Source organism: Cupressus sempervirens, chromosome 6, assembly GCF_028749045.1.
Source record: "Cupressus sempervirens isolate cs-2001-9-10 chromosome 6, ASM2874904v1, whole genome shotgun sequence".
In the NCBI taxonomy this organism is placed as follows: domain Eukaryota; kingdom Viridiplantae; phylum Streptophyta; class Pinopsida; order Cupressales; family Cupressaceae; genus Cupressus; species Cupressus sempervirens.
In genome coordinates, this window is record NC_143123.1 from 397,146,743 (window position 1) to 397,156,460 (window position 9,718).

The following is a 9,718-nucleotide window of genomic DNA, read 5'->3' on the forward strand; positions in this document are numbered from 1 at the left end:
ATAGATGGATTGTTGATTTAATATAATCCATTCTTCATTGAGACCTTTACTACACAAAAGCCTTCATTTTCTTAATGTTCTACCCATTGACCTCATGTAGTGCACAAATGTATACAAAAAAATAAAACATTTTTTTCTCCTAATTGACCTTCAATACCTATTAAATGTACTTACTGGACACCAAATTACACTCAATATTGGATATTGTTTAACATTTATATAATTTCTTGTTACTTTTGTAACTTATCTTTATTTATCTAGATGAAACTTATGTTTGGATTCATATTGAATCTTATAGGAATAATTTGCATTAAACTTACCAAAGTATGCTTCTCATGTTTTGAGAATGAAATGTGACAATGGGGATAAAATACTAGGTACATGTGATCTTATGATATTATAATGTATATTGAGTGATGGTGATGTCAATGTGTAGTACACATACCTTAAGTTAGTTATATTGAGTGCATATACTTTGTAAGTCATCCCACTAGCTAATTAAAACAAAATATGTGTCTCACATAAGAAGGAAGTGTAAGTGGTAGATAGTTGAGTGTTATATGTTATGAAATGTATATTATAAAGGCTTTTTTTTTTTTTTGAAAACTTGTATCGAACTATCAATATCGACATCAAGTTTCACAAATATCATTATAAGAGGTTTGCCTACTTGAAAAGTTCATTCCATTATTAAATATATTTTATATTATGTTAGAGAATTTCTGCTATCTTAAATAAGTTCATAATATATTCTTCCTTTAAAAATAATGATGCACACATATTCTTCTTTTAAAGATGATATTCTACACATTCTCATAGACTAGTTGCACTCTTCATCTCTTATGTGAACATAATGCCATGTCTATCTTGACAAGTGTCTATGGTACAACCATAATTCACCATTCTTTATGTATATATATAAAAGACTCGATAAAAACGAGAATTTCTACTATCTTAAATAAGTTCATAATATATTCTTCCTTTAAAGATAATCTTCTACACATTCTCATAGACTACTTCTACTCTTCATCTCTTATTTTAACATGATGTCATGTCTATCTTGACAAGCATTATATGGTACAACCATAATGAACCACTCTTTATCTACATATATAAAAAAAACTACATTACACTAAGCTAATCTTTCCAAATGACCAACCTTGCGAATAAACTAACCTGGATTCCAACTGAATTGGTAGGAAGGATGGGAAATTTGGAGAAAAATCTTTATCTACATATATAAAAAAACTACATTACACTAAGCTAATCTTTCCAAATGACCAACCTTGCGAATAGACTAACTGAATTGGTAGGAAGGATGGGAAAAAACTACATTACACTAAGCTAATCTTTCCAAATGACCAACCTTGCGAATAGACTAACTGAATTGGTAGGAAGGATGGGAAATTTGGAGAAAAAAACAAGGCTCATCTGTTGAGAGTGGGATTTGAACCCACGCCCTTTCGGACCAGAACCTTAATCTGGCGCCTTAGACCAACTCGGCCATCTCAACACATATTCTTAATTCTTCATTTCTCGTGTCTTCCGCTAACCATGCACCCAAAATATTAAAATGGTGATTCTATATATAATATATCCAAATGTTCAAAACATTTTATGAGTAATTTTTTATATGGTTGAGTGAGATCCATTTCAAATTGCTTAGTCTATCCATAAAGAATGAATATTTGTAGAACTTAAGTCAGATGATACATTTCAGTTTTGCTGTTCTATTTTGTTCCATGAGTGGTTATGGAAGAGTATATAATTTGCGCCTACATCAGCTAATGAATTTTCCTTGCAGATACGAGGAGAAACCAAAAATGCAAAACTTGAACAGCAAAACTATGCTAGGTTTGCAATACTTATCCAATGAAGCAATTATGGGCGACTACCTACTGCAGCTAACTCACAAATACGGTTTGTTACAGCTCCTTAGGTGGGCAGTGTCATAACGCCAAATTCATGATGTACTAGCCATTTTTAACAACTGTAAACTCAATTTATGACTGCTACTTCTACAAAATTTGGTTTGTTTGGTTCCTTCAAACAGGAGGAGCATAAACCCAAAGTTTAGATCGTTAGCCTTTGTAAATAGCGCCTCTAATCTCAAAGCCTGTCATGTCAAAAACATAAGAAAGATAATTAAGCAAAATTATAGTATTTGCAAATCTGATCTAACTCCAATAATAACAATCAGGGCCCCGACTCTTCAAATACCAATTAAAGTTCTGGGTATAATCTTGCACTTCTACTAAGCCTCTTATTAGATACCCTACTTTACGTTATCTTAAAGGGAAAACCGTATTAGTTCTTTCCATAGAAACTAAAATTTGAACCATGATCAGTAAGCTTCTTGAACACTGAGGCCTGACCCTTCAAGGCAAAGGGACAGGCTAATCTCCATTTAAAATGTACTAAAGATAAAATAAGGTCAAACTTTCTTTTTTCTCAGATTCACGAAAACGTAGTGATTTTTTTCCAATTTTTTTGTTATTTTTGACTACAAACTATGTAGATCATGAAGATCAAACGCTGAAATTTTCAGAAAAATCCATGATGTTTTCAATCTTTTGAAAATTGGTCAACTGTACAGTTTGGATGGAGGATAGTTGCGTCCCCAGGCAAACACAATCTGACATCTTCATTACCCCTGTCAACATGTGTGGCTGACTTTGGAATGCTTATTCATGTTGGAAATGATTTAGTTCTATATTGTGCTAACCATACGGTGAGAATTGGGTGTGTTCAAAGTACAGTAAGTAGAGGATATTTGCTATAGTACCTATGTGGTGATGGAGTGGCTGAAGTGTTCGCATTACTGTAGGCTTCCACATAACCAAAGCATCCACATGATCATAGACGTCCACATGTCTGGATGCTAAAGGGAGTTTCCCATTGCGAAGGGAGTGTCCAAAGGCCAAAGAGAGTATCTGATGTCGAAGGGAATTAGTTGATGCCGAAGGGAGTCACTGTCTAAAGGTGTGAGCATTAGAATGATGAGTGAATGCTCGGACTATCAAATGGAGGAGTTCCAAGGCTGCTAGTAATTATTTTGTTCTTGACAGTTAAGGTACTAAATCCCATAATGAATTGCAGAATGTATAAATGTATGTAGAATTTGTGAGGAAAAGCGAGTTGTGAAGGCTAGAAGATGACATAGTGTCAAAATGGTGTAAGGTCAAGTTGATTATAAAGGCAATCGAACCTATGTAAAAGTTCATTATTCTTTGTATGTGACATTATTACTATAATACAAAAGGCGACACTCAGGTTCTTGTGTGGTGGGTTTTTCCTGAAAGGGTTTCCCACATTGAATTTGATCTCCTATGTTTAGTTCATGTGCATGTTATTTTTTTCTCTATTCTTATTTTTCCTATGCATCTCAATGTTCTAAAGTAGCATATTTCCCCTATAAATTGGCATTTGGAAGGCATTTTTAAATGTAGCTTTTCTAACAAGTGGTATTAGAGCCTAGGTTATCCTTGTCAGGCAGGGTTGTTTTTAGTGTCAATGTGGTTCTAGTGGGAGTTTGTAAAGTGTTCATCAGTAAATTAAATTGAGATGGCAAGTACAAGGAGAATATAAATTGAAAAGTTCAATGGCACAAAGTTTGAGTTGTAGAAACTTAAAGTTGAAGATATATTGGTTGATCATGATATATGGGTTATTGTGTCTGATAACAAGACTTCAAGAATGAAGCAAGAATATTGGGATCTAGCATATTGAAAGGCCAGAGGATTGATAAGGTTGTGTCTTACAGATTCTATTATGTTGAATGTTCATGAGAAAAATGCACATTCTTTATGGAAGAAGCTAGGATATATTTATCAAAGAAAATCCTTGGTAAACAAGCTCTTCCTAAGAATAAGTTGTACTCTCTAAAGATGGATGAAGGAATAGTTGTGGTAGATCCTTTAAACATGTTAGATTTGATGATTGCATGACTAACATATGTTGGTGTGTTTGTTATTGAAGAAGAGCATTTCATGTTACTAGTGTGCTCATTGCCTAATTCATGAGATCATCTTGTCATGGCTATTGAAAGTACTACCATGTAGTTAAAATAAGCAAAGTGGTTTCTACACTTCTATTGGAGGAGATGCAAAGGAAATATTTTGAGGTGGCTAAGGAGGTTCTCATCATTCAAGATAGAGTGAAGGAAAAAAGCAAGAAAGGTATTAAGCTTGAATGTTTTGGAAATAAGTCCAAAGTGAAGTGTTGGAACTATGGGCAAGTTAGTCATATCCAAAAGGATGACAAAGAGAAGAAGGAGAAGAAGAAGAAGAAGAAGAAGAAGAAGAAGAAGAGTTTTTCTGATTCTAAGTCTTCTCAGAGTGATGACGAAGATGCTAGCAGTGTTGCTTTGGCTAATTAGTCATCTGATGACTGGTTAGAATAATTCAATCTTCTTGTGGGAGATGTTTTTCATGATGCCATATATGACTTGGCACCACCGTACAATAATAAGAACTAGGTTCATATATGCCAATCAAGGATTTTCAATTTATTGAAAACTGAATAGAAAATTGGTATAGAAAATGACAAATAAATCTAGAAAGCTATCTTATAATAATACTTCTTAATGTATTAATAGTAAAAAAATGGCAAACAAAAGTGTGAACTATTTTAGTAAAGAAAAATAATAATAATAATAGACATGCCAAACAATAATAAGAACTAGGTTCATATATGTCAATCAAGGATTTTCAATTTACTGAAAACTGAATAGAAAATTGGCATAGAAAATGACAAATAAATCTAGAAGGCAATCTTATAATAATACTTCTTAGTGTATTAATAGTAAAAAAATGGCAAACAAAAGTGTGAACTATTTTAGGAAAGAAAAATAATAATAATAATTGACATGCAAAACAATAATAAGAACTAGGTTCATATATGTCAATCAAGGATTTTCAATTTACTGAAAACTAAATAGAAAATTGGCATAGAAAATGACAAACAAATCTAGAAAGCTATCTTATAATAATACTTCTTAATGTATTAATAGTGAAAAAAATGGCAAACAAAAGTGTGAACTATTTTAGGAAAGAAAAAAGTAGTAATTTTGTGATTAAAATATCCAAACCTTCTCTTAAATCTAAAAAAACCCCTAAATTGATAGCTCAAAGGCACAGAAGATGCACAACTAGAAATCTAATATGCTCAAATATATTTAATTTACTTTTCCAATTGTTCGAGGCCGAAAATATCTACCAAACCCAACTTTCATTTAATCATCCTTATGGACTTGCAACATCAAATTCTTTACAAAATTAGATTTTCAATTGAATGGAAGATTTGGGTTATCATCATTGCCAAATTTCCTTAGAATATATCAAAAAAATCAAATGAAGAATGTTGGACTATGGTTTGGAATTACAGATCTAGATCAATGCAAGCTAAGAAAAAGGAAAGAGATGGAAAAGATTGTGGGTAGCACCCATTTCCACTATTAATTTTGAAATAACATCAGAGGCTAGCCAAACCCCTTTGGGAAGCTCTAGTAGAAATTTAAAGAAGACAACCCAATCACAAAATCCAATTCAAGATAAGCGATAAGAGGAAAGAAAATTTGAAATCCTTAAAGGGAAAATGGAAAACTCAACTAAGCCATTACTAGTTAGCAAAATTAGCCTTTCCCATAGATGTTTAGATACAACAAGTGACACAAAAAGAAGGGTTTCTTTTAATTAATAAATAGAAATATTGGAGCCAAAGTTGAGAGAATCCCCAATTCTAAACTTTGTCTTACAAATGCCCATTTCTCCTTTAGGGCCCATTTGGTTGCTGGAGTATAATTTAAGAATTAGCATTCAAAATGCTAAATTTAGGATTTTGGAACTTGAAATCTAGATTATAGTTTTGGGAATTTGATTTGGGACCGTTTGTTTCACCAAGAATACATTATGATAATACACATTTCCTTCATTTAGTTGCACCTTTGCAATTGGAATACCAACCAGAATAAGCATTATTTTTCAATAATTTTTTAACATGAATGAAATGTTTTTTTAATATATCATTTTTACTTGAGTGAAATGTGATTTAAATGTACAATACATTATATGATTCTTAAACTCATTTAATTCATTATCATTAAATCCAAGATACACAAGGAAAATACTAACTCCAAACAAAAAATTACATTAATTTATAAATTGTCGTGACATTAACATAAAATTTACCAAATGTCCATATATAAAATAAAAATATCTTGGTAACTCATAAAATATGTAGCAAGTTTTCATCTTTATTAGGCTCATTGTCACATAAGGTTTCAACATACGCGAGAAATAATTAGACATAGAAGGATGTGTAAAAAGATTATTTCAGCCTCTTGTGCCTTACACATTTTGCATTGATTTCCTTCATTATGTATTTCAACTTTGGTTGAAGCAATGCTAGCCTTAGCCACCTCTCATGCCTTACATATTTTGCACTCATTTCCTTCATCTTATGCAATTGTAGAACGCACATCATCAACCCACCCAAAATTTCCACAATCATTGTTCCCCTACAATACTTGAAATCTATATTAGTTCATAATAAAGAGATTACACGTCAATAATTTGAAACATACAATATATAACATGTAATTAATAACCTTCATATTGCCCAAGTAACACCAAAACTAGCGAAAAAGATTTTTCTTCATGTACGACACTTTTACTAGACACAACCCAACACAACATGGGAAATCAAGAATTGACACATCTCCCACAATCGTGAATCTTGTATCAATAATTAAATAACCCATATAGTTTAGATACTACATAATAAATGATAACTATCATTATAAGAAATGAATAAATGAATCTTGAATCAATAAATAAACAACACATTAACAAGGTACTACCTAATAAAGGATGATATAAATGATAGTACAAATTATAATCAATAAAGCTATTCCAATTTTTAAAAAATCACCCAATTATCAATAACTATACAATTAATCTTCCATAGTATTTTAGAGACAAATAGTAACAACTAAAAGAACTATATGCAAGCTTCATGGCACAAATACCTCATTTATGTTAGAAACTCTTCCTTGGGACATATGAGAAAGGGTTCAAAGAATATTTAAAACAATAGAAACTCATGTCCACCATTGATTCTCAAATTGGATTTTTCATTATGACTAATATGTAATATGTACATTGTGTACTATTTTAAAATAAATTTGAGAAACATCATTTCTATGAGAAAGACTTGAGTCAAATCATTTACTGTTACAACACCAAAAGAGACTTGGATAAGATCAAATCAGAAGGAAATATATTAATACCAAGCTCAAATAGGAGGGGAGATCCTGTCAGATCACAATTTGTGAAAGAATGGGAGGAACAATACACAAGAGTATGGTGCAGTAAAAGCACATATCAAAGTTTACCACCATAAAATGAAATATGTAAGGCAACAAATGTGCATATTGGTTGAGTAATAGACATAATTGAAGAGCTAAGTCTTTCTAAATTATATGGTAAAAATAGCTACTAACTAGGTGAGAGTGAAGGATAAACAATTGACAACTTAACTATAATCCACATATTGGTATCTTGGACTAAAATATGCCCAACTGATTAGGCATACAAAGAAAGAAGGGTAATGTCCTAATTTTTATTTTTTTTCATTTTCTTAGACCTTCAACAATGTAAGATCTAAAGTGCAGAACCAAAAGAGTTTATATTACATATTGACCTTCAAAAGAGTTTTACAAATATTTAAAAAAATCCACACTCAATGTTCATAATACATATTAACCTTCAGTGGACATTGAGTATATTTGAGAAAATAGATTTTACATAAGCAAAATAATACACAGATTGATTTTATATTACGTATTGACCTTCAAAAGAGTTTCAATAATATTTAAAATGACACATTGTTATCCACACCTTGACCTTCAAAAGAGTTTCACAATACCAATATATAGAACCTCTCACAGATAATGCAATATTCCATTTATAATTTCAAGTGAAAAGAAGCTTCAAAAATAAATATAATATATATGCATATCCAAAATTACTGACAAATAGCTACCAAAAAAATAGGTTCTATATCCATCAAATGAAATGTGAATCACCAAAGTTAAGCAATATTAAAAAGTTATAAAACCAATCATAAAAGTATGTGAACTAAAGGTACTAAAGCCCTATAAATTTTATGCAAACATATTCTTCTCTCTCCTCTTCATTCATTATCAATTGTAAGAATTTGGTATAGCTTTGATAACATGTAAGAATTTTCCTGAGGCAAGAATGAAATGCCAAGATCTAGAAGCTCAAGAGATAGCTCAAGAGAGACAAGATATGATCAAATGAGAATGGATATCAGATGATTGGATGAATACATCATAGAAGTGCCTTGTATATGAAGGTAATCAAGATGACTAGGAGTTATGCAAAGAGATAAGAAACAACTAAGTACATGTCCACCAAGAGTGGATTATCCTCCATTATGTAAGACAATGTATAATATAGTGGCAAATTTTCGTATTTTGGCGAATTTGACATTTTGCCAATGTTATTTTTGGCAATTTTTGAGCCCTTCCATGGTTTCTTGGTTGCCAAGCTTTGTTGGGTTTACCTGGTTGCCTAGCATTGTAATCACCAAGGCAAATGTTACGTTTGAGTTTTTCCCTGGCGGTATCGCCTTTCACGCAGCCGACCAGGTAACACTTATCATGGAATGTTCATCGAGTTTCAAGTTTTCGTTTCATGCAGTATGGGAGAATTTGCCATCCCAGTTTCATTTTACCGTGGAGGAGTCAGCTCGTTTCACGTTATGGGAAGTGGAGGAGTTGGCTCATTTCACCAACACTCTTTCATTTTGTCGTGGAGGAGTCAGCTCGTTTGGCGTGGTAAATTGGTAATTGTATTGATTTTTAATATGTATAAATCCAAATTTTCCCAAGTAATGAGACATTCACTAAAAACCACTGGCACTCCATCAAATTTCTAGCAGCGCAGGACACATCGCAGGCACGACTCAGACTCTAGAGATAGCTTCCATAAGTGGTGGTACACTGGTATGTACAGCTGTGCTATAAAATGCTCTCCTTGAGCTTATGTAGTTTAATTTAATTAGAAGCTTATCTATAGTTTCCTTTCTTATCTCATTTTCATTAGAAATTTTTCAAAAAGTGGACGCAATGCTGAAAGTTGCTGGTGACGTTAATGGTTTTTAAAGCTTGCATGCATGGATTCATGAAAATGTGTAGTCTATTTCCTACCAAATTTCAAGTGAGATTCGTGAAAGATTCCCTCGAAGTCTTTTCCCTTTAACCTCTGCGAACATGCGAAATCCTTCCCATCGCGGTCTCGCGCTGTTGGAAGTCTTTTCCCTTTAACCGCTGCGAACATGTGAAACCTTGCCATCATGGTCTCGCAGCTGCTGGAAGTCTTTCCTTTAAATCACTGTGAACATGCAAAATCCTTGCCATCGTGGTCTCGTGGCTGCTAGAAGTATTTCCCTTTAACCGCTGTGAACATGCGAAATCTTTGCCATCGCGATCTTGTGGCTACTGGAAGTCTTTTCCCTTTAACTGCTGCGAAGTGCGAACATCCAATGGTGTGATCTCCCTTTTTCGTGACTTCGCAACATAAAAGTTCACCATCATTTAAACCTATGATGATGCGATCTCTACCCTCCTCGCGGTTTCGCAACACAATCTCCTTTATCTTTTCAACCGGCGATGATTGGATCTCTGCCCTCC

General features: G+C 32.8%; 1 non-coding gene across 1 annotated transcript; it reads right to left on the bottom strand.

The window, feature by feature from the left end:
* Positions 1 to 1,432: 1,432 nt before the first annotated feature.
* TRNAL-AAG (transfer RNA leucine (anticodon AAG)) lies at positions 1,433 to 1,513 on the bottom strand. Its single transcript has one exon. It is a non-coding gene; the product is annotated as a tRNA-Leu (tRNA).
* Between the last annotated feature and the right edge of the window lie 8,205 nt (positions 1,514 to 9,718).